Below are 25,079 nucleotides of genomic sequence, written 5' to 3'. Positions count from 1 at the left end.
GAGAGAGGCTGGACTGAGAGCTTGTAGGCCTGTTGTAAGGCAGGTCCTCACCAGACATCACCGTCAACAACGTCACCCATGGGCACTGGACCAGACAGGACTGGCAAAAAGTGCTCTTCACTGACGAGTTGCGGTTTTGTCTCACCGGGGGTGATGGTCAGATTTGCATTTATCGTCGAAAGAGTGATCGTTACACCGAGGCCTGTACTCTGGAGCGGGATCGATTTGGAGATTGAGGGTCTGTCATGGTCCGGGGCGGTGTGTCACAGCTATTGTCTTTCTCTCTCTTCGGACTGAGCTTGTTGTCATTGCAGGCAATCTCAACACTGTGCGTTACAGGGAAGACATCCTCCTCCCTCATGTGGTACCCTTCCTGCAAGCTCATCCTGACATGACCCTCCAGCATGACAATGCCACCAGCCATACCGCTCGTTCTGTGTGTGATTTCCTGCAAGACAGGACTGTCAGTGTTCTGCAATGGCCAGCGAAGAGCCCAGATCTCAATCCCGTTGAGCACATCTGGGACCTGCTGGAACAGAGGGTGAGGACAAGGACCATTCCCCGAGAAATGTCAGAGAACTTGCAGGTGCCTGGTGGAAGAGTGGGGTAACATCTCACAGCAAGAACTGATGCAAATCTGGTGCAGTCCATGAGGAGGAGATGCACAGCAGTACTTAATGCAGCTGGTGGCCACACCAGATACTGACTGTTACTTTTGATTTTGACCCTCCCTTTGTTCAGGGACACATTATTCCATTTCTGTTAGTTACATGTCTGTGGATCTTGTTCAGTTTATGTCACAGTTGTTGAATCGTGTTATGTTCATACAAATATTTACACATGTTAAGTTTGCTGAAAATAAATGCAGCTGGCAGCGAGAGAACATTTCTTTTTTTTTATATAGAAGAGTTCAGTCTATATAGAATTTTTTTTTTGCAACATACATTTTCTATCTATATATCAACATATATAGGTTTATGTGTATGCATCTCTCTCTCTCTCTCTATATATATATATACATATATACTGCTCAAAAAAATAAAGGGAACACTTAAACAACACAATGTAACTCCAAGTCAATCATACTTCTGTGAAGTCAAACTGTCCACTTAGGAAGCAACACTGATTGACAATAAATGTCACATGCTGTTGTGCAAATGGAATAGACAACAGTTGGAAATTCTAGGCAATTAGCAAGACACCCCCAATAAAGGAGTGGTTCTGCAGGTGATAACCACAGACCACTTCTCAGTTCCTATGCTTCCTGGCTGATGTTTTGGTCACTTTTGAATGCTGGCGGTGCTTTCACTCTAGTGGTAGCATGAGACGGAGTCTACAACCCACACAAGTGGCTCACGTAGTGCAGCTGAATCCAGGATGGCACATCAATGCGAGCTGTGGCAAGAAGGTTTGCTGTGTCTGTCAGCGTAGTCTCCAGAGCATGGAGGCGCTACCAGGAGACAGGCCAGTACATCAGGAGACGTGGAGGAGGCCGTAGGAGGGCAACAACCCAGCAGCAGGACCGCTACCTCCGCCTTTGTGCAAGGAGGAGCAGGAGGAGCACTGCCAGAGCCCTGCAAAATGACCTCCAGCAGGCCACAAATGTGCATGTGTCTGCTCAAACGGTCAGAAACAGACTCCATGAGGGTGGTATGAGGGCCCGACGTCCACAGGTGGGGGTTGTGCTTACAGCCCAACACTGTGCAGGACGTTTGGCATTTGCCAGAGAACACCAAGATTGGCAAATTCGCCACTGACGCCCTGTGCTCTTCACAGATGAAAGCAGGTTCACACTGAGTACATGTGACAGACGTGACAGTCTGGAGACGCCGTGGAGAACGTTCTGCTGCCTCCAGCATGACCAGTTTGGCGGTGGGTCAGTCATGGTGTGGGGTGGCATTTCTTTGGGGAGCCGCACAGCCCTCCATGTGCTCGCCAGAGGTAGCATGACTGCCATTAGGTACCGAGATGAGATCCTCAGACCCCTTGTGAGACCATATGCTGGTGCGGTTGGACCAGAGTTCCTCCTAATGCAAGACAATGCTAGACCTCATGTGGCTGGAGTGTCTCAGCAGATCCTGCAAGAGGAAGGCATTGATGCTATGGACTGGCCAGCCCGTTCCCCAGACCTAAATCTAATTGAGCACATCTGGGACATCATGTCTTGCTCCATCCACCACAGACTGTCCAGGAGTTGGCGGATGCTTTAGTCCAGGTCTGGGAGGAGATCCCTCAGGAGACCATCCGCCACCTCATCAGGAGCATGCCCAGGCGTTGTAGGGAGGTCATACAGGCACGTGGAGGCCGCACACACTACTGAGCCTCATTTTGACTTGTTTTAAGGGCATTACATCAAAGATGGATCAGCCTGTAGTGTGGTTTTCCACTTTCATTTTGAGTGTGAGTCCAAATCCAGACCTCCATGGGTTGATAAATTTGATTTCCATTGATCATTTTTGTGTGATTTTGTTGTCAGCAAATTTAACTATGTAAAGAAAAAAGTATTTCATACGAATATTTCATTCATTCAGATCTAGGATGTGTTATTTTAGTGTTCCCTTTATTTTTTTGAGCAGTGTATATGAGAGTGAAAGAGAGAGAGACAGAGAGAGAGAGAGAGAGAGATGCATACACATGATCCAAAATCTGCTGTAAAACGTTTCTTAAATGGAAAGGGAAAGGGAAATGAAACATGGAGGGAACTACCTGAATTTGTCTAATGGAAACTTAGTTTCAGTTATAAAACAGAGCATTTCGCAAACGTTTAAAGTAATGAATACACCCTATATAAGCTAGATGCAGGGATATCACTCACACACACACACACATTAAAATGTGGACGTGCTGCCAATATGGCTCACGTTATTGGGCAGAGGGGGGAATGTCAGAAATGTCAGCAGTCCAATCAGAGGGAAATAGAAGACGAGACGCACCTGGGAGTTTTACCAACAACCCAGTCCTCAACCCCTGACAGCTTTATATAGGAGATATTCAGATTGGCCCTGCCGTTTGTACCTAATAAAACATCAATGAGCAGTAAAGCTGTTCATCCCACCGCTCTGCTTGTAAATCACGCTTGATTCATGTGGCCTGTCGTTAAGGTAAATAAACCACCAGATCTCCATTCACAGCCACGGTTCAAGTGGCCGAGAATCACTGTATAACACTTTCAGTCAATAACGTCGATTTAATATTTGCAATTATGAAAGGACTCCCCTTGAGTTTTCTCTCCACCTTGGCAGTCGTGATGTCACAGGCATTGAGAATAACCATTAGAGCTATGGGTACTTGTAAGAGTTCAGGAGAAAATGTGCAGCCTAAATGACTAACAGCGGAGAGACACGACGCCAACTGACTGGTTGAGGATGAAATCCTCTCCGCATTGAAGGAAGCTTGGCACAAGAAATGTGCCAAGCATTGCTGACCAGAAAGATAGAAGTGTGAAAAGGCGTGAAGCAGAAAAGGGAAGATGATTTAGGTTATCTAGATGATCAAGGTATTTGTCAGTCTAAAAGGACATATTAAACTTTGTATATTATAGCATTTTGCAAAACTGCTGTGAAAAGACCTCTTTACTTCAACTATTGTCTTTATCTCTCTTTCTGTCAACTACTCACCACAATTTGTGCCCTGTAGTGCTAGATTCATTCTCTCATCCTTTGATTGGATGGAAAGCATGTCAGTTCATACTACAAGAGCTTTGATAGGATGGAAAGCATGTCAGTTCATAATACAAGAGCTTTGATAGGATGGAAAGCATGTCAGTTCATACTACAAGAGCTTTGATAGGATGGAAAGCATGTCAGTTCATACCACAAGAGCTTTGATAGGATGGAAAGCATGTCAGTTCATACTACAAGAGCTTTGATAGGATGGAAAGCATGTCAGTTCATACTACAAGAGCTTTGATAGGATGGAAAGCATGTCAGTTCATACCACAAGAGCTTTGATAGGATGGAAAGCATGTCAGTTCATACTACAAGAGCTTTGATAGGATGGAAAGCATGTCAGTTCATACTACAAGAGCTTTGATTGGATGGAAAGCATGTCAGTTCATACTACAAGAGCTTTGATAGGATGGAAGATGTCCTCTGAAAGTCACCATAATTACTGTGTTTCTAAAAGTTGGGAGTCTCCTAGGTTTTGTTTTGAAGCCAATGTAACGAGAGGAACACGGAAAGAGCTGTCCTCTGGCTACACCATGGTGCTACCCTAGAGGGTTCTGTTGAGGCTACAGAAGTGTTTTTTAATCAATTCATTAATATGGTGACATGTGAATATACAGTGTCTTCGGTATTTAGACCCCTTGACTTTTTGCACTTTCTTTGGTTACAGATTTATTCTAAAATGGATTAAGTAAAACATGAATTATCAATCTGCACACAATACCCCATAATGACAACCAAAAAGCGAGTTTCTAGAATGTTTTGCTAATTTATATATATATATATATTTTACTGAAATATCACAATTACATACAATAAGTATTCAGACACTTTACTCAGTATTTTATTAAAGCGCCTTTGACAGTGATTACAGCCTTGAGTCTTCTTAGGTATGACGCTACAAGCTTGGCACACCTGTATTTGGGGAGTTTCTCCCATTCTTACCTGAAGATCCTGTCAAGCACTGTCAGGTTGGATGGGGACCGTTGATTTAAAGCTATTATCAGGTCTCCCCAGAGATGTTCGATCGGGTTCAAATTTGGGCTCTTGCTGGGCCACTCAAGGACATTCAGAGACTTGTCCCAAAGTCACTCCTGTGTTGTCTTGGCTGTGTGCTTAGATTCGATATCCTGTTGGAAGGAAAAACTTTGCCCTCGTCTGAGGACCTGAGTGGTGTGGAGCAGGTTTTCATCAAGGACCTCTCTGTACTTTGCTCGGTTCATCTTTGCATAGATCCTGACTAGTCTCCTAGTCCCTGTCACTGAAAAACATCCCCACAACATGGTGCTGCTACCACCATGCCTCACCATAGGGATGGTGTCTGGTTTACTCCAGATGTGACGCTTGGCATTCAGGCCACAGAGTTAAATCTTGGTTTCATCAGACCAGAGAATCTTGTTTCTCAAGGTCTGAGAGTCTTTATGTGCCTTTTGGCAAACTTCAAGCAGGCTGTCATGTGCCTTTTAATGAGGAGTGGCATCCGTCTGGTCACTCTACCATAAAGACCTGATTGGTGGAGTGCTGCATAGATGGTTGTCCTTCTGGAAGGTTCTCCCATCTCCACAGAGGAACACTAGATCTCTGTCAGAATGACCATTGGGTTCTTGGTCACCTCCCTGACCAAGGCCGTTCTCCCCTGATCGTTCAGTTTGGCCGGGTGATCAGCTCTAGGAAGAGTCTTGGTGGTTCCAAACTTCTTCCATTTAAGAATGATGGAGGCCACTGTGTTCCTGGGGACCTTCAATGCTTTTACACTTCCCCAGATCTGTGCCTCGACACAATCCTGCGTCAAAGCTCTACAGACAATTACTTACACCTCATGGTTTGGTTTTTGCTCTGACATGCACTGTCATCTGTGGGACCTTATATAGACAGGTATGTGCCTTTCCAAGTCATGGCCAATCACTATAATTTTCTACAGGTGGACTCCAATCAAGGATGTTAAATGGAAACAGGATGCACCTGAGCTCAATTTTGAGTCTCATAGCAAAGGGTCTGAATACTTACAGTACTAGTCCAAAGTTTGGACACCTCTACTCGTTCCAGAGTTTTTCTTTAATTTTACAATTTTCGACATTGTAGAATAGTAGTGAAGACATCACAACTATGAAATAACATATATGGAATCATGTATTAAGCAAAAAGGTGTTAAACAAATCAAAATATATTTTATATTTGAGATTCTTCAAAGTACCCACCATTTGCATTGATGACAGCTTTGAAAACTCTTGGCATTCCCTCAACCAGCTTCACCTGGAATGCTTTCCATCCCATTTGAAGGAGTTCCCACATATGCTGAGCACTTGTTGGCTGCTTTTCTTTCACTCTGCGGTCCAACTCATCCCAAACCATCTCAATTGGGTTGAGGTCGGGTGATTGTGGAGGCCAGGTCATCTATTGCAGCACTCCATAACTCTCCTTCTTGGTCAAATAACCCTTACTGAGACTGGAGTTGTGTTGGGTTATTGTTCTGTTGAAAAACAAATGATAGTCCCACTAAGCGCAAACCAGATGGGACGGCACGTCGCTGCCGAATGTTGTGGTAACCATGCTGGTTAAAACTTATTCGGGATCAGTGTCCCTTCCACGGGACAGTTGAGATAACGTAGGCAAATGCAATTAGAATTAGGTTGTAAGAAACAAGAATGTTTCCCAGGACAGACATATCTGATATTGGCAAAAAGCTTAAATCCTTGTTAATCTAACTGTGCTGTGCAATTTACAGTAGCTATTACAGTGAAAGAATACCATGCTATTGTTTCAGGAGAGTGCACAATTTTGAACATGAAAGTTATTAATAATATGACCGAATACAAACAGCGTAGCTATTCCCTCCACAAGGCAATCAAACAAGCGTCAGTATAGAGACAAAGTAGAGTGGCAATTCAATGGCTCAGACACAAGAGGTAAGTGACAGGGTCTACAGTCAATCACGGACTACAAAAAGAAAACCAGCCCCTTCACGGACCAGGATGTCTTGCTCCCAGACAAACTAAACAACTTCTTTCCTCGCTTTGAGGACAATACAGTGCCACCGACACGGCCCGCTACCAAAACCTGCGGGCTCTCCTTCACCGCAGCCAACATGAGTAAAACATTTAAACTAGTTAAACCTCTTGGTGTTAGGGGGCAGTATTTTCATTTTAAAAAAACGTTCCCGTTTTAGACGGGATATTTTGTCAGGAAAAGATGCTATAATATGCATATAATTGACAGCTTTGGATAGAAAACACTCGATCGTTTCCAAAACTGTAAAGATTTTGTCTGTGAGTATATGATGTTGCAGGCAAAAGCCTGAGAAAAATCCAATCCGGATGTGCCCCAGGTTTTGAAAGCGCTGCGTTCCAATGACTCCCTATTTAGCTGTGAATGTACCATCAACGAGCTTACGCTTTCTACGTATTCCCCAGGGTATCTATAGCATTGTGACGTAGTTTTACGCATTTCTGTTGAAGAATAGCCGTAGGCGGCCACATTGCGTAAGTGATCACATTGTGGCTCCGAGAGAGATTCTCGCGTAAAATACAGAGGTAGCCATTACTCCAATCGTTCCTAGTGAAAAACGAATTGTCCCGACGGATATATTATCGAATAGATATTAGAAAAACACATTGAGGATGGATTGTAAACAATGTTTGCCATGTTTCTGTCGATATTATGGAGCTAATTTGGAATATTTTTCGGCGTTGTGGTGACCGCAATTTCCGGGCGATTTCTCAGCCAAACGTGAAGAACAAACGGAGCTATTTCACCTACAAAAATAATATTTGGGAAAAAATGAACTTTGGCTGTCTACCTGGGATTCACGTGAATGAAAACATCCGAAGTTCATCAAAGGTAAACGATTTAATTTGATTGCTTTTCTGATTTCTGTGACAAGGTTGCCTGCTGCTAGCAAGGCGTAATGCTATGCTAGGCTATGATAAACTTACGCAAATGCTTGTCTAGTGTTGGCTGTAAAGCATATTTTGAAAATCTGAGATGACAGGGTGATTAACAAAAGGCTAAGCTGTGTTCCAATATATTTCACTTGTGATTTTCATGAATAGGAATATTTTCTAGGAAGATTTATGTCCATTGCGTTATGCTAATTAGTGTCAGATGATGACAATGGTCCCGTTCATGGGTCACTACAGGTTAAATCTGACAAGGATGCTGGCCCAGATGTTATCCCTTGTTGCGTCCTCAGAGCATGCCCAGTCTGCTGTTCCCACATGCTTCAAGAGGGCATCCACTGTTCCTGTTCCCAAGAAAGCTAAGGTAACTGAGCTAAACGACTATCGCCCTGTAGCACTCACTTCTGTCATCATGAAGTGCTTTGAGAGACTAGTCAAGGATCATATCACCTCCACCCTGCCTGACACCCTAGACCCACTCCTATTTGCTTACCGCCCCAACAGGTCCACAGACGACGCAATCGCAATTATACTGCACAACTAGGTCCTGGACTATCTGACGGGATGCCCCCAGGTGGTGAGGGTAGGAAACAACATCTCCACCCCACTGATTCTCAAATCTGGGGCCCCACAAGTGTGCGTTCTCAGCCCTCTCCTGTACTCCCTGTTCACCCTTGACTGCGTGGCCATGCACGCCTCCAACTCAATCATCAAGTTTGCAGATGACACTACAGTGGTAGGCTTGATTACCAACAAAGATGAGACAGCCTACAGGGAGGAGTTGAGGGCCCTCGGAGTGTGGTGTCAGGAAAATAACCTCACACTCAACATCAACAAAACAAAGGAGATGATCGTGGACTTCAGGAAACAGCAGAGGGAGCAACCCCCCTATCCACATCGACGGGACAGTAGTGGAGAAGGTGGACAGTTAAGTTCCTCAGCATACACATCACGGACAAACTGAAATGGTCCACCCACACAGACAGCGTGGTGAAGAAGGCGCAACAGCGCCTCTTCAACCTCAGGAGGCTGAATAAATTTGGCTTGTCACCAGAAACACTCACAAACTTTTACAGATGCAAAATTGAGAGCATCCTGCCGGGCTTTATCACCGCCTGGTATGGCAACTTCCCTGCACACAACCATACGACTCTACAGAGCGTAGTGAGGTCTGCACAATGCATCACCAGGGGCAAACTACCTGCCCTCCAGGACACCTACACCACCCGATGTCACAGGAAGGCCAAACAGATCATCAAGGACAACAACTACCCTAGCCACTGCCTGTTGACCCTGCTATCATCCAGAAGGCGTGGCCAGTACACGTGCACCAAAGCTGGGGCCGAGAGACTGAAAAACAGCTTCTATCTCAAGGCTATATTATATATACTGTACTCTATACCATCTACTGCATCTTGCCTATGTCGTTCGTCCATCGCTCATCCATATATTTATATGTACATATTCTTATTCATTCCTTTACACTTGTGTGTAAAAGGTAGTTGTTGTGAAATTGTTAGATTACTTGTTAGATATTGTTGCATGGTCGGAACTAGAAGCACTAGCATTTCACTACACTCGCATTAACATCTGCTAACCATGTGTATGTGACCAATAAAATGTGATTTGATTTGATAAACAAATTTGAGACATTTGGGGAGGTTGATACTCAATTTTGAACAGTAATACAATGGTTCATTGGATCAGTCTAAAATGTTGCACATACACTGCTGCCATCTAGTGGCCAAAATCAAAATTGCACCTGGGCTGGAATAATACATTATGGCCTTTCTCTTGCATTTCAAAGATGATGGTACATGAAAACATGAATGAACGGTTGGTTTTTTCTTGGTATTATCTTTACTAGATCTATTGTGTTATATTCTCTGACATTCCTTTCACATTTACACAAACTTCAAAGTTTTTCCTTTCAAATGGTACCAATAATTAGCATATCCTTGCTTCAGGGCCTGAGCTACAGGCAGTTAGATTTGGGTATGTCATTTTAAGCAAAAATTGAAGAAAAGGGGCGGATGGTTAAGAGATTTTAAGTGTGCCTTGAATTCTAAATACATCACAGACAGTATCACCAGCAACACACCCCCAAACCATCATACCTCCTCCTCCATGCTTCACAGTGGGAACCACATATGCGGAGATCATCTGTTCACCTACTCTGCGTCTCACGAAGACACAGCGGTAGGAACAAAAAATCTCAAATTTGGATTCATCAGACCAAAGGACAGATTTCCAATGGTCTAATGTCCAGTGCTCGTGTTTCTTGGCATAAGCAAGTCTTTTATTATTATTGGTGTCCTTTAGTAGTTGTTTCTTTGCAGCAACTTGACAATGAAGGCCTGATTCACTCAGTCTCCTCTGAACAGTTGATGTTGAGATGTGTCTTCTACTTGAACTCTGTGAAGCATTTACTTGGGCTGCAATTTCTGAGGCTGGTAACTCTAATGAACGTATCCTCTCCAGCAGAAGTAACTCTGGTTCTTCCTTTCCTGTGGCGGTCCTCATGAGAACCAGTTTCCGCATTGACTGACCTTCATGTCTTAAAGTAATGATGGACTGTTGTTTCTCTTTGCTTATTTGAGCTGTTCTTGCCATAATATGGACTTGGTCTTTTACCAAATGGGGCTATCTTCTGTATGCCACCCCTTCCTTGTCACAACTGATTGGCTCAAACGCATTAAGAAGGAAAGAAATTCCTCAAAATAACATTTATCAAGGCACACCTGTTAATTGAAATGCATTCCAGGTGACTACCTCATGAAGCTGGTTGAGAGAATGCCAAGAGTATGCAATGCTGTCATCAAGGCAAAGCGTGAATACTTTGAAGAATCTCAAATATAAAATATATTTAGATTTGTTTAAGAATTTTCTGGTTACTACATGATTCCATATGTTTTATTTCATAGTTTTGATGTCTTCAAAACTATGTATAAAATAGTAAAACATTAAGAAAAACCCTTGAGTGAGTAGGTGTGTCCAAACCTTTGACTGGTACTTTACGTAAATAAAGGGGTGTTGAATTTTTGATTTTATTTAATTGATTTTCGAATACGGCTGTAACGTAACAAAATGTGGAAAAAGTCAAGGGGTCTGAATACCTCCCAAAGTCACTGTATTTAGTATAGATTCATCTAAAAATAATATATTTTTTTAAGTTTCACTGTTTACATTTTTCAGAGTAGGACATTTATTTTACCCAGGGTTAAATGCGGAAGACAAATTTCAGTTGAATGCATTCAGTTGTACATCTGAATAGGTTTATCCCTTTCCCCTGGCCTTTGCCTTTCCCTTTATCTCACCATTGAGTCCAGGGTCGCTTTCACAAGGGAATGTTATATCCCTGCGTATATAACATTTCATCAGACAAAATCACAAATGAAATATGATATAACACAAGTTTTTAAAAAAAATGCAGCACAACACAAATATTCAAGAAAAACAATTATATTCCTCAATAACAGGTTCCGAATCAACACTGAATGCCCCTTTCCTGTGTAACACAAAAACAGTTTTCAAAGGTCTTCAGACATGATCAGTCACTGGGTTCCTAACCTCAGCACGGCATTACATTTAACTTAGATAAATCGCCATGACGACTGGGCACAGAAGGTGCCATACGTACACCTCCTGCCAGACCGAAGGGGAAGGAATGACCTAATGTTAATGTGGCCATGACCAGAGGACAGTTTGTCTCAGTGTGTGTGTGTGAATACCTGCACGATATTCACCACAGGTAGGGAACATAACACCACAAAACCTCATCGTACACACATTAGTGAGATGTTATTAACCCAGAAACAACATGTTTTTTTCAAAAACTGGATTATTACTAGAATACCAATCACAGATATCTGTCAGAGACAGAATATATACTCACATCATTGAGTCAACCTCTACCCACGAAGTCACAACAGGAACAGTCGTGCCAAAGTACTGCCAATGTGTTTGACATGTTTGACATTTCTGGGGTTACGTGCTCTTCTGTGCCTCATGGAACTGGTGTTTGACAGGATGTGAGCCAGTCAACTACGACGGGCCAAATGGGCTCCCTCTGAAAGGCCAGGAAGTCTAGTGCGGAACCACCAATAACAGCCAAGCTATTGTGATTGGACGACAAAGAACAGTTGGACTGGAATAGCCGTGGGGCAATCAACATGGAGATGTGGGGGTGAAACATGGAGATGTGGGGATGAAACATAGAGATGTGGGGATGAAACACAGAGAAGTGGGGATGAAACATGGAGATGTGGGGATGAAACAGAGAGATGTGGGGATGAAATATGGAGATGTGGGGATGAAACATGGAGATGTGGGGATGAAACATGGAGATGTGGGGATGAAACATGGAGATGTGGGGATGAAACATGGAGATGTGGGGATGAAACACAGAGATGTGGGCACTCAACATGGAGATGCGGGGATGATACATGGAGATATGGGGATGAAACATAGAGATGTGGGCACTCAACATGGAGATGTGGGGCACTCAACATGGAGATGTGGGGTGAAACATGGAGATGTGGGGATGAAACATGGAGATATGGGGATGAAACATGGAGATGTCTGGATGAAACAGAGATGTGGGGATGAAACATGGAGATGTGGGGATGAAACATGGAGATGTCTGGATGAAACATGGAGATGTGGGGGTGAAACATGGAGATGTGGGGATGAAACATGGAGATGTGGGGATGAAACATGGAGATGTCTGGATGAAACGTGGAGATGTGGGGATGAAACATGGAGATGTGGGGATGAAACATGGAGATGTGGGGATGAAACATGGAGATGTGGGGATGAAACATGGAGATGTGGGGATGAAACAAGGAGATGTGGGGATGAAACAGAGATGTGGGGATGAAACAGAGATGTGGGGATGAAACAGAGATGTGGGGATGAAATAGAGATGTGGGGATGAAATGGAGATGTGGGGATGAAACATGGAGATGTCTGGATGAAACAGAGATGTGGGGATGAAACATGGAGATGTGGGGATGAAACATGGAGATGTAGGGATGAAACATGGAGATGTAGGGATGAAACATGGAGATGTGGGGATGAAACATGGAGATGTGGGGATGAAACATGGAGATGTGGGGATGAAACATGGAGATGTGGGGATGAAACATGGAGATGTGGGGATGAAACAGAGATGTGGGGATGAAACATGGAGATGTTACGAACACTGTTTGACAATATAAACACTGCTCTGCCTTTTGGATAAAATACTCAATTCTCATTTCACAATGGATGGACATATGGACGTAAAAACTGGATGCCAATTTTCGAATTGGTTAGCATACAGATTTAAATGTAGTACATTTACAAATATAGCAGATACTCTTAGCGTCGCAACTTACAGAAGCAATTAGGCTTATGTTCCTTACTTAATTAAGGGCACATCAACATATTTTTCACCTGGTTAGTTCAGGGATTGGAACAAGCAAACTTTTGGTTATTCGCTCAATGCTCGTAATCACTCAGCTTCCTGCCACACATTGCACAAAATGTTCATATAAAATGTTTTGTTTGGTGTTTACTCCTTCGTGTGGTGATGTTCTTTTTCCAGATGACAATACAAATCACAAAATCATACCACAAAAGAAAAACACGCCTCCTGAGAGACTGGGGTAGTCCTGACATCTGTCAGTCAAGGGGCAGTCTTCTTCTTAGTAGACTTTATCTGTTGCCATGGTAAGAGACAGGTGTATAATATGCTGTCCCTCTCTCTCCCAGTTCAGCAGCGTGCCACCTTGAGTGATAAAGACTCTTAGGTTCACTTATCGGCCTGATGATCTAGACAGCCGTGAAGACGCACTCCATTTGGTCATTAACATCTGCTCAGGAAGAAGCTGCCCTATTGACCTGCCACTCATCATGTAACGTCCAATCAGAACCTCTCCTGACCTGCCACTCACAATCTAATGTCCAATCAGAACCCTTTAGTGTCCATGTCACCACTGAGAGAAGTGCATGGGAGAGGAAGGTCTTCCGTAGCCTCCCCCCTACAGTGAGATCTGAGAATCCAGGGAAAGCACCTCCAGTGCTTTAAGATCATGTAAATCACCTAAACAACCATTTCATCTCCCCCGCACACTTAATGGCACAGCCCGACACCAGGGAGAGTGGCAGATACAGCGGGGTGTCACGTTCAGAAACCACTGTTCCTTTTTATTTTTCTCTGCCAGGGGCGTACGGAGCTCTGTCAAGCAGCTCGGAACAGTGCTTTATTAGAAGTGTTTACAATTACTGGGATATTGACTAAACACACTTAGCAAATTCACTCCACCGTTCACACTAATGCAAAACCAAGGAACAGCGATGGGGATCAATGAAATATATTTTCATGGGCTAATGCACTGGATAAGACAACAAAACATGTGTTTATTTTTTGTTTATTAGGGCTATTTTGCAGTGACCTACTGTACTGATGGGGAAGGGATATTGCATTTCCAAAGCCCACTCCACTTCTTAAGGATCCACCCTTTTTCTTTTCTTCTCCTAAAATGACATACCCAAATCTAACTGCCCGTAGCTCAGGCCCTGAAGCAAGGATATGCATATTCTTCATACCAGTTGATAGAAAACACTTTGAAGTTTGTGGAAATGTGAAAGGAATGTAGGAGAATATAACACAATAGATCTGGTAAAAGATAATACAAAGAAAATACTAACCGTTATTGTGTATTTTTTTTTGTACCATCATCTTTGAAATGCAAGAGAAAGGCCAAAGTGTATTATAAAAGCAATTTAGATTTTGGCCACTACATGGCAGCAGAGTATGTATAACGTTTTAGACTGATCCAATGAACCATTGTATTTCAGTTCAAAATGATGTATAAGACTGCCCAAATGTGCGTAATTTGTTTATTAATAACTTTTCATGTTCAAAATTGTACACTCTCTTGGGGTGGCAGGGTAGCCTAGTGGTTAGAGTGTTGGACTAGTAACCGAAAGGTTGCAAGTTCATATCCCTGAGCTGACAAGGTACAAATCTGTCGTTCTGCCCCTGAACAGGCAGTTAACCCACTGTTCCTAGGCCGTCATTGAAAATAAGAATTTGTTCTTAACTGACTTGCCTAGGTAAAAAAAACAATGGCATGGTATTATTTCACTGTACAGTAATAGCTACTGTAAATTGTGCAGTTAGATTAACAGGAATTTAAGCTTTGTGCTGATATCAGATATGTCTATGTACTAGGATTTTTTTTTTGCTAATCGCATTAGCCTACATTAGCTCAACCATCCCGTGGAAGAGACGCCAATCCCAAAGACGTTTTAAATCTCCAACGTGACACAGTGATAAAAATATATTATGTCATAATATTATGTTTTGAATGACGTAACCTATCCGCTGTCTACTCTAAAAGTGTGGCTTAAATCCACCTCTCTTTTCTTTTAGCCAGATTCAAATTTGCTAAATGTGGACATCCCAGATGCCTCTCCTTCTCTCCCTCTTATGGTATTTTTTTCATCGATCATAAACCTCCCTGTGGACTCCCCTCTCTGTAATGTAAATGGGGGTTTTCAACATCCAGGAAGTGCATTTTCAAGCCACTCTACATCTCCCCATCCCTCCCTCACTCGCTTCCCCTCCTTCTTCTCCATCCCTCTTCTTTCCTTATCTGTTTGCTGCATTTATCTGCTAGCCAAGGTCAGACAACTGGTTAGCTATCAAGCCCGATAAGGAATGGGGGCAGACTGGTGGGGGGCAGACTGGGTCGAGGTCAGGAGGGTCCAGCTTGGCTAATCTCTTCAAACTGTCCCCTGATAACAACGTTTGCCTTTTGTAGCCTAACACGTGCCATTTGTTACAATTATTTAGCAACATCCAGACGCAGAAGCATATAGTACCAAATCAAGGTTACTCTTCAATCTTTCCTTTATTTCCTTCAGGGGCATGCTCATGCCTTCAGAGAGGGAGAAGAGGAGGAGAGGAATGAGGGAGCTGAAGATAACCTGCAGATTCTCACAGAGGACCCTAGGGAGGGATTCCTGCTCACCACAGATTGACTCATCTTCTCTAAGACAGGAAATGGATCAGGTTTATGGAAGCCAGGCCCAGATCCCTTTAATTCCCTGCCTTGTGTTCTACAGTGAGGTGGGGGCCAGGCCCATATTCCTTTAATTCCCTGCCCACTAGAGGGAGATTTGGTCATTCGACTGCAGGAAAGGGCTATGTCTGTTGTAGTTATTGTGTTGAGGGTGTGGTAAAATCTATATTCTGTTCTTTAATCAAAATAGAAAACTTTTAAGATTGGTGTATGTGGGTACTTACATTGTCAGCTTATTTGACGGTTTAGGAGACTAAAGAGTGACATTTTTTGCGTTTGTTTGCGTCATCCTTCCATGCCGGAGAGAAAACACAACCACAGACAAATAAAAAGCCTTGTAGAATACTCACACCAGCGAGCACACAAACAAACATATCTCTTCTTTTCCTCTACTAGAGGGTTTTCTATTAAATAATTCAAAAGGCTGTGCTAGGATGCCAATCAGAAATACTACAGCCATAAAAGCATGTCTGTAGTTGGTGCAGTGTCGAGCCCTGCAGCAAATGAAGGCATTATTCTTGATATCCTGGGGAGGATACAGCAGCGGTAGTATTTCTGCCTTCATATTTATTTATTTATTTGTTTATCCTCTTGGTGGAGGGAAAGAGCAGTGTTTGGGTAACTGCAGCGAGAGGACTGTCAGCACACTTTACCATTTGAATAGCGTCTTACCGGCCATTGCTTAAGCCTCGAGGTGAAACTCACTTTGCTGAGCGCCAGTTCCTCAGGCAAAGCCTTGTTTTATGAGTTGAGGTCTGTGCTTAGTGCTTAAACCTTTGATTTAGCTCAGTAAACTTGTTATTATTTCATATTTCTAGTGTTTAATCAAAAATAATGGTACCACACAGCCAATACTGTAGTGACTATAGTTATTAGTCAATCATTAAATAAAGATATGTAATCTGTATTCTGCTTTACGTCACACCTACTTATTACCTAGACTTTCCAGGTCTAACACTGTGCAATACTATTTTTACATTCCGTATGATTGGACAGTATCTCCTGAAATTAATTTGGCTTTCTGTAAACTGCCTTGAAATGATTCAATATTATCCATAATCAGTAAAGATATGTACAGTAATTCAAACCTTATCATAATTACATATTTATCTGAGGGGAGAATTGGGTTTATTCCACAAATAGAATCTAGGAGTTACATTACTGCAAGAAACATATTTCTGAATATTGAAATGAAAATGCAAGGAAACGCTCAGTACATTAGACGATTACACACTGACAGCCCGATCTGCCACGACATATCACCAGGCAGTTATTTCCAATCCATTTACTTTCTATCAATGTTCTTCTTCTTCACTGAATGGATGCCCTGATGCAAATCCATATCAAATGTGCAGATTAAAACCACCAGGGTGGAGGAAGATGATGGTGGTGAAGTACGATGAAGACGATGGTGGCTCTACTGTCAGATAACAGAGTGATGGACCAGGTGCTTCCATTATGACATTCCTCAGCTGACATCCGTAACAGCGGAACACATCACCGGGAGATGGGGGACAAATAATAAGGGGAAAGAGGGATACCTAGTCAGTTGTCCAACTAAATGCATCTTCTGCATTTAACCCAACCCCTCTGAATCAGAGAGGTGCACGGAGCTGCCATAATCAACATCCATGTCTTCAGCACCCAGGGAACAGTGGGTTAACTGCCTTGTTCAGGGGCAGGAGGACAGATTTTTACCTTGTCAGCTCAGGGATTCGATCCAGTAACCTTTATGGTTACAGGCCCAACACTCTAACCACTAGGCTACCTGCCGACAGGTGGTGAAGGCGTGCATTATGGAATGTTAAGGAGAATGGCGGCATTGATGATTGTTCTCAGATTGGGTAGAGTATGGTGTGTCTGTGAGCCCTTGGTGAAGAGCATGCTGGGTTACTCAGTACAGCTGGGTTGATATTGGGACAAACATCTGTGACTCTAGTCATTTCTTCCCATTTGTATGCAATGTGTCACTATACTTATATATACTAGAATGAAAAGATGAAGTTCTGGGAAAGTAATGATTTGCTGATTGCAAAAGCAATTGGTTGATACAGTTGTTAGCTCCTATTGATGAAGGTGTGAAGCAATGGTTCATTTTTACCTCGCGCGTTGACACTCAAAACAAGATGACAAACAAACACCGTCATCATGACAATGAACAATATGCACACTTCCTGCATTCTCCTTGTGAAACCATCAAAACAATCACTCTCAACTTCTTGGTGGAAGCACAATCAACATCTATTTTTGTCACTCCAAAACATGAGACATCCACTTAGCCCCCAAACCCTGTCTCTATATCTGAATTAGCACTAATGGACCAGGCTAACCCCACCCCCCAATCACTTCTACCACTCCACTCTTATCCACTTGGTTACCTTAGCGGGCTGAGATGACGTCACTCTCCTTCCACATCCAGGAGGTTATGTCAAGACAGCCAAGGTCATTAGTCATGAAGAAGCCCCTGTGGCGCTCTCACGCTATCTTCCCTCGCCTAGGGACTCCACAGAGCAACCTATGTAATTAGTCAACTTCCCCCTGCTAATCATCTGACTGACAGCACCTAGCCTTCTACCTAACCATTGAGCTAGAGTAGGACAACATCCGCTAGCCATGGATGGAGGCTGGGGCCAAATATTCCGGATGCTTCCCAAAACACCTGATCAACATCCTGCGAGGCTGATATTTGATTGAGTTGTCAACAGGTTTCAATAATAAAATGCTATTATTAATGTATGATTAAAATCTGGGATAGAATTTTGGATGTCAAAAAATTCATGTGAAATCTTTCAACTAGCCACATTATTACATTGACACAGGAAGTTTAAATAATGACGGAACTCTGTTGACTCAAACAATCTTTGCCTGAGGGTAATGTTGTTAGCATAGAAAATATGGTAAACACTGCCTGGCTAATAGCTTAGGGCACCATTGAAATGAGTACACCGTAAATACGTTTCAGACTTGAAATCAGCAAATAATTAAATGTATTCACAGTGTATTAGCAGTACAACCCTGTTAATTTGTGAAATGGTGTTCAGTTATTTGCATGCCGTGTTTGAGTATCGCTTCAACTTGATCACATGGTTGCATGTCAATTGACCTTGTTCATCTCTTGGCTCCAGACATTAATGTTGAGGGCAGGGTTGTGATGGGTGCTGCAGGCATCCCCTTCAGGGTGCATAATATTTACTAGCAAGATGAGTGTCACTGTCTTCATGATATCTGTAGACGTTCGAGTCTTAACAGTGACATGGTAATAGCTGACCTGCAAATCACAGGTTATCTGTTTTTTTCTAATGCTGATTTACTGCTAATCATCAGCTCAGTACAGAGAATAACATCCACTTACATTCACTCACAGCAATGTTTACTGAATGGCCATTTTATCCATTTGAGTCAAACATGTACATTTTTTACATTCAATAGAACTATTCACTCCCTTTTCATTTAGATGTTTAAATACTGTATATAGTAAGAGACATGATGCAAACTGGGAGACATTTTTGACTTTTTTCACCTCATTCTTCTGGCGCCGACTCGCTTTGCGTTCCTAGGAAACTATGCAGTATTTAGTTTTTTTACGTTTTATTTCTTACATTGTTACCCCAGGCAATCTTGGGTTTTATTACATACAGTCGGGAAGAACTATTGGATATAAGAGCAACGTCAACTCATCAACATTATGGCCAGGAATACGACCTTCCGGAAATGGAACCTCTGTTTTGCTTACCACCCAGGACAATGGATCGGATCCCAGCCGGCAAACCAAAACAACGACGCCGTAAAAGGGGCAGACGAAGCGGTCTTCTGGTCAGGCTCCGGAGGCGGGCACATCGCGCACCGCCCCTGAGCATACTACTCGCCAATGTCCAGTCGCTTGACAACAAGGTTGATGAAATCCGAGCAAGGGTAGCATTCAAGAGGGACATCAGAGACTGTAACGTTCTAGCATTCCAGAGGAACATCAGAGACTGTAACGTTCTAGCATTCCAGAGGGACATCAGAGACTGTAACGTTCTAGCATTCCAGAGGGACATCAGAGACTGTAACGTTCTAGCATTCCAGAGATAGAAGACATAATACATAAGAGACTGTAACGTTCTTTGCTTCACGGAAACATGGCTCACTCGAGACACGCTATCGGAGTCGGTACAGCCAGCTGGTTTCTTCACGTATCGCGCCGACAGAAACAAGCATCTTTCAGGTAAGAAGAAGGGTGGGGGGGGTATGCCTTATGATTAACGAGACGTTGTGTGATCATAACAACATACATGAACTCAAGTCCTTCTGTTCACCTGACTTAGAATTCCTCACAATCAAATGCTGACCGCATTATCTACCAAGAGAATTCTATTCTATTATAATCACAGCCGCATATATTCCCCCCCATCAGACACATCGATGGCCCGGAACAAACTTTATTTGACTCTATGTAAACTGGAAACCACATATCCAGAGGCTGCATTCATTGTAGCTGGGGATTTTAACAAGGCTAATCTGAAAACAAGACTCCCTAAATTATATCAGCATATCGATTGTGCAACCAGGGCTGGTAAAACCCTGGATCATTGTTACTCTAACTTCCGCGACGCATATAAGGCCCTCCCACACCCTCCTTTCGGAAAAGCTGTCACAACTCAATTTTGTTGCTCTCTGCCTATAGACAGAAACAGGTCTGTTCAACGCTGGGCCGACCAATTTGATTCCACGCTTCAAGATTGCTTCGATCACGTGGACTGGGATATGTTCTGCATTGCGTCAAACAACAACATTGACGAATACGCTGATTCGGTGAGCGAGTTTATTAGCAAGTGCATCGGTGATGTTGTACCCACAGCATTTAGTAAAACATTCCCCAACCAGAAACCGTGGATTGATGGCAGCATTCACGCGAAAATGAAAGCGCAAACCATTGCTTTTAATCAGGGCAAGGTGACCGGAAACATGACCGAATACAAACAGTGTAGATATTCCCTCCGCAAGGCAATCAAACAAGCTGAGCGTCAGTATAGAGACAAAGTAGAGTCGCAATTCACTGGCTCAGACACAAGAGGTATGTGGCAGGGTCTACAGTCAATCACGGATTACAGAAAGAAAACCAGCCCTGTCGCGGACCAGGAAGTCTTGCTCCCAGACAGACTAAACAACTTCTTTGCTCGCTTTGTGGACAATACAGTGCCACTGACACGGCCCGCTACCAAAACCTGCAGACTCTCCTTCACTGCAGCTGACGTGAGTAAAACTTTTAAACGTGTTAACCCTCGCAAGGCTGCAGGCCCAGACGGCATCCCCAGGCGCATCCTCAGATTATGCGCAGACCAGCTGCCTGGTGTGTTTACGGCCATATTCAATTAATCCTTATCCCAGTCTGCTGTTCCCACATGCTTCAAGAGGGCCACCATTGTTCCTGTTCCCAAGAAAGCTAAGGTAACTGAGCTAAACAACTACCGCCCCATAGCACTCACTTCCGTCATCATGAAGTGCTTTGAGAGACTAGTCAAGGACCATATCACCTCCACCCTACCTGACACCCTAGACCCACTTCCATTTGCTTACCGCCCCAACAGGTCCACAGACAACGCAATCGCAACCACACTGCACACTACCCTAACCCATCTGCACAAGAGGAATACCTATGTGAGAATGCTGTTCATCGAATACAGCTCAGCATTTAACACCATAGTACCTTCCAAACTCGTCATCAAGCTGGAGACCCTGGGTCTCGACCCCGCCCTGTGCAACTGGGGACTGGACTTCCTGACGGGCCGCCCCCAGGTGGTGAGGGTAGGTAACAATATCTTCACCCCGCTGATCCTCAACACTGGGGCCCCACAAGGGTGCATTCTGAGCCCTCTCCTGAACTCCCTTTTCACCCATGACTGCGTGGCCATGCACGCCTCCAAATCAATCATCAAGTTTGCAGACGACACTACAGTGGTAGGCTTGATTACCAACAACGACGAGACGGCCTACAGGGAGGAGGTGAGGGCCCTCGGAGTGTGGTGTCAGAAAAATATCCTCACACTCAATGTCAACAAAACAAAGGAGATGATCGTGGACTTCAGGAAACAGCAGAGGGAGCACCCCCCTATCCACATCGTCTGGACAGTAATGGAGAGGGTAGTAAGTTTTAAGTTCCTCGGCGTACACATCACGGACAAACTGAATTGGTCCACCCACACAGACAGAGTGGTAAAGAAGGCGCAGCAGCGCCTCTTCAACCTCAGGAGGCTGAAGAAATTCGGCTTGTCACCAAAAGCACTCACAAACTTTTACAGATGCACAATTGAGAGCATCCTGTTGGGCCATATCACCGCCTGGTACGGCAACTTCTTCGCCCACAACCGTAAGGATCTCCAGAGGGGCAAACCGGGGGCATACTACCTGCCCTCCAGGCCCTCCAGGACACCTACATCACCCAATGTCACAGGAAGGCCATAAAGATCATCAAGGACAACAACCACCCGAGCCACTGCCTGTTCACCCCCTATCATCCAGAAGGCGAGGTCAGTACAGGTGCATCAAAGCAGGGACCGAGAGACTGAAAAACCGCTTCTTTCGCAAGGCCATCAGACTGTTAAACAGCCACCACTAACATTGAGTGGCTGCTGCCAACACACTGACTCAACTCCAGCCACTTTAATAATGGAAATTGATGTAATAAATGTATCACTAGCCACTTTAAACACGGCCACTTCATAAAAGGTTTGCACACCCTACATATATCATCTCATATGTATTTACTGTACTCTATACCATCTACTGCATCTTGCCATCGTGATGTAATGTATCACTAGCCACTTTAAACACTGCCACTTTTATAAGTTTACATACCCTACATTACTCATCTCAAATGTATATAATGTACTCGATACCATCTACTGCATCTTGCCTATGCCGTTCTGTACCATCACTCATTCATATATCTTTATGTACATATTCTTTGATTCCTTTACACTGTGTGTATAAGGTAGTTGTTGTAAAATTGTTAGGTTAGATTACTCGTTAGTTATTACTGCATTGTCGGAACTAGAAGCACAAGCATTTCGCAACACTCGCATTAACATCTGCTAACCATGTGTATGTGAAAAATAAAATTGGATTTGATTTAATTTGAACTGCACAGCATAGATACCATAAGTCTATGGCAAGGCTCTAAAGTCACAAGGAGTAAAAGTGTCTCATTTCTTTATTATTTTAGCACTGAGCCAATTAGTTAATCATTATGGCCAGGCAGGTGGTTCACTAATAGCAGATAATGACACACCTTGGGCATTCTGAGACACTGTGCTGCACGGGGCTTTTCAGCAACATTGCACAGCGCACATGTCTAATTGGCTGCTGGAACAAGAGGGCGAATGGAAGAGAAATTACCACCAAAACTGTTTCTATCTCAGCCAAGATGGTTAAAGCTGGTTAAAGCTGGTTATATTCACTGGGACAATGGCATATTGTTTTGGTGGATAACCAAGCATAGGCAGTAGGCAGCCACACGTAACTTCATAAACACATAGAGGATTGAAGTCTCTAGAGAACTAGAGAGAAGCAGATCTTTTGTTCAAACAGGAAGAAAGGGTGGCAGAAGAAACCCTGGGGGAGGGGTCACAATCACCTCATCCTCCTTCTTCTGTCTCCCCTGATTAAAAACAAACAAACAAACAGAGAACAGATTGCCATGAAGTCTGACGAGGCAGTTCCTTTCTATTTATCATTTGATTTTTAAGTAAACGTGATCCAGCAAAACGCCGTTTGTTGTTGATGTGGAGCCACCCCGCCGAGTCTTGTCAGATTGTCATTAAGAACTCTTTTATTGACGTACAACATCAAACGTGAATCGGAGGCTTCGTAAAAACTTTTTTTTACGTTGTCAAATAAAAGAGAAATGGGCAGCTGTTATTGTGTGAAAGCCATCGATGACCATTCATATATTGTCTTCTTTCAGGAAATGTTTTTAAGTCATTAATAGATTTTAATAATTTTACCACATTCAGTCTTTGCCTTCTGTAATGTTTCGTTATAATTGTTTCCCCCTGCTGGATTTTTCAGGTAATAAAATCTACCAGTCTGCCAGACAAAGAAAATGTTTGCTATTAGCTTTTGATAGTGTGAGTGAGTGCATGTTTGTATGAGAGATATAGGAGGGGTGATAGAGAGACATGAAGGGGAGGAAGAGTCAAGGGAGAGCTATATGATCCTGATCTAGTGATAGGGTTGTAGTTATGAAATGGAATGCAATTTTCTGAACATGCCCCCCACACACACACACCCCCCGCCCCCCCCCCCCACCCCTCACCGCTGTATACGAAATTGTCCCCTGTGTCAGGCGGTGCAGTTAAGTGTACGTGGGGAAATTAAATGGCTGTTTAGGTGATTTACATGATCTTAAAGCACTGGAGGTGCTTTACCTGGAATCTCAGATCTCACTGTAAGGGGGGAGGCTACGGAAGACCTTCCTCTCCCATGCACTCCTGTCAGTGGTGACAGGGACACTAAATGGTTCTGATTGGACATTAGATTGTGAGTGGCAGGTCAGGAGAGGTTCTGATTGGACATTACATGATGTGTGATAGGCCGATAAGGCAGCTTCTTCCTGAGCAGATGTTAATGACCAAATTGAGTGCGTCTTCACGGCTGTCTAGATCATCAGGCCGATGTCAATGAGTAATCCGAAATGTGTTTACCACTCAAGGTGGCACGCTGCTGAACTGGGAGAGAGGGGGACAGCTTATAATACACCTCTTTCACCATGGAGTCGAGGGATGGAGACAGAGAGAGAGTTTCCCATGCAAATAAAGCCCCTTGGATTGAATTGAGAGAGAGAGAGAGAGAGAGAGAGAGAGAGAGAGAGAGAGAGAGAGAGAGAGAGAGAGAGAGAGAGAGAGAGAGAGAGAGAGAGAGAGAGAGAGAGAGAGAGAGTGAGAGAGAGAGAGAGAGAGAGAGAGGAGAGGAGAGAGAGAGAGAGAGAGAGAGAGAGAGAGCGAGAGTGAGAGAGAGCGAGAGAGAGAGAGAGAGAGAGAGAGAGAGAGAGAGAAAATTCAAAATAGAGTCTTGAAGTGTCCCTCTTAAAGTTATCCAATACACCCTGGGCTTTTCCCCAATGTCTCTGCTGAGGCTAGTCTATGCAGTTCTGGAACAAACCACATTGTTACTATGGGTAAGTGAAAAATAACTGCATTCATGAACTGTAGCAGTTCATGAATCTCAAGCATACAGTAAGTTTCTCTAAATACATGTGGTATAAGACTGTCATTTGCATGAATACCATTCATAGTTGGCAATACTCGAGGTATATGACTCTAAAATTGTAACATCCCTTTCCCGTGAACATTATATATAAATGAACATTCCTGCATAGAGTGAGATGACTGTACGAATGAATATGTATTTTTTTTTTATTGAACAAGCCTTTGCTTGACTGGAAATGTGTTATGTCATAAATCGTA

The sequence above is a fragment of the Oncorhynchus tshawytscha genome, linkage group LG15 (assembly GCF_018296145.1).
Source record: "Oncorhynchus tshawytscha isolate Ot180627B linkage group LG15, Otsh_v2.0, whole genome shotgun sequence".
Taxonomy (NCBI): Eukaryota; Metazoa; Chordata; class Actinopteri; order Salmoniformes; family Salmonidae; genus Oncorhynchus; species Oncorhynchus tshawytscha.
Note: the sequence above shows the minus strand (reverse complement) of the source record.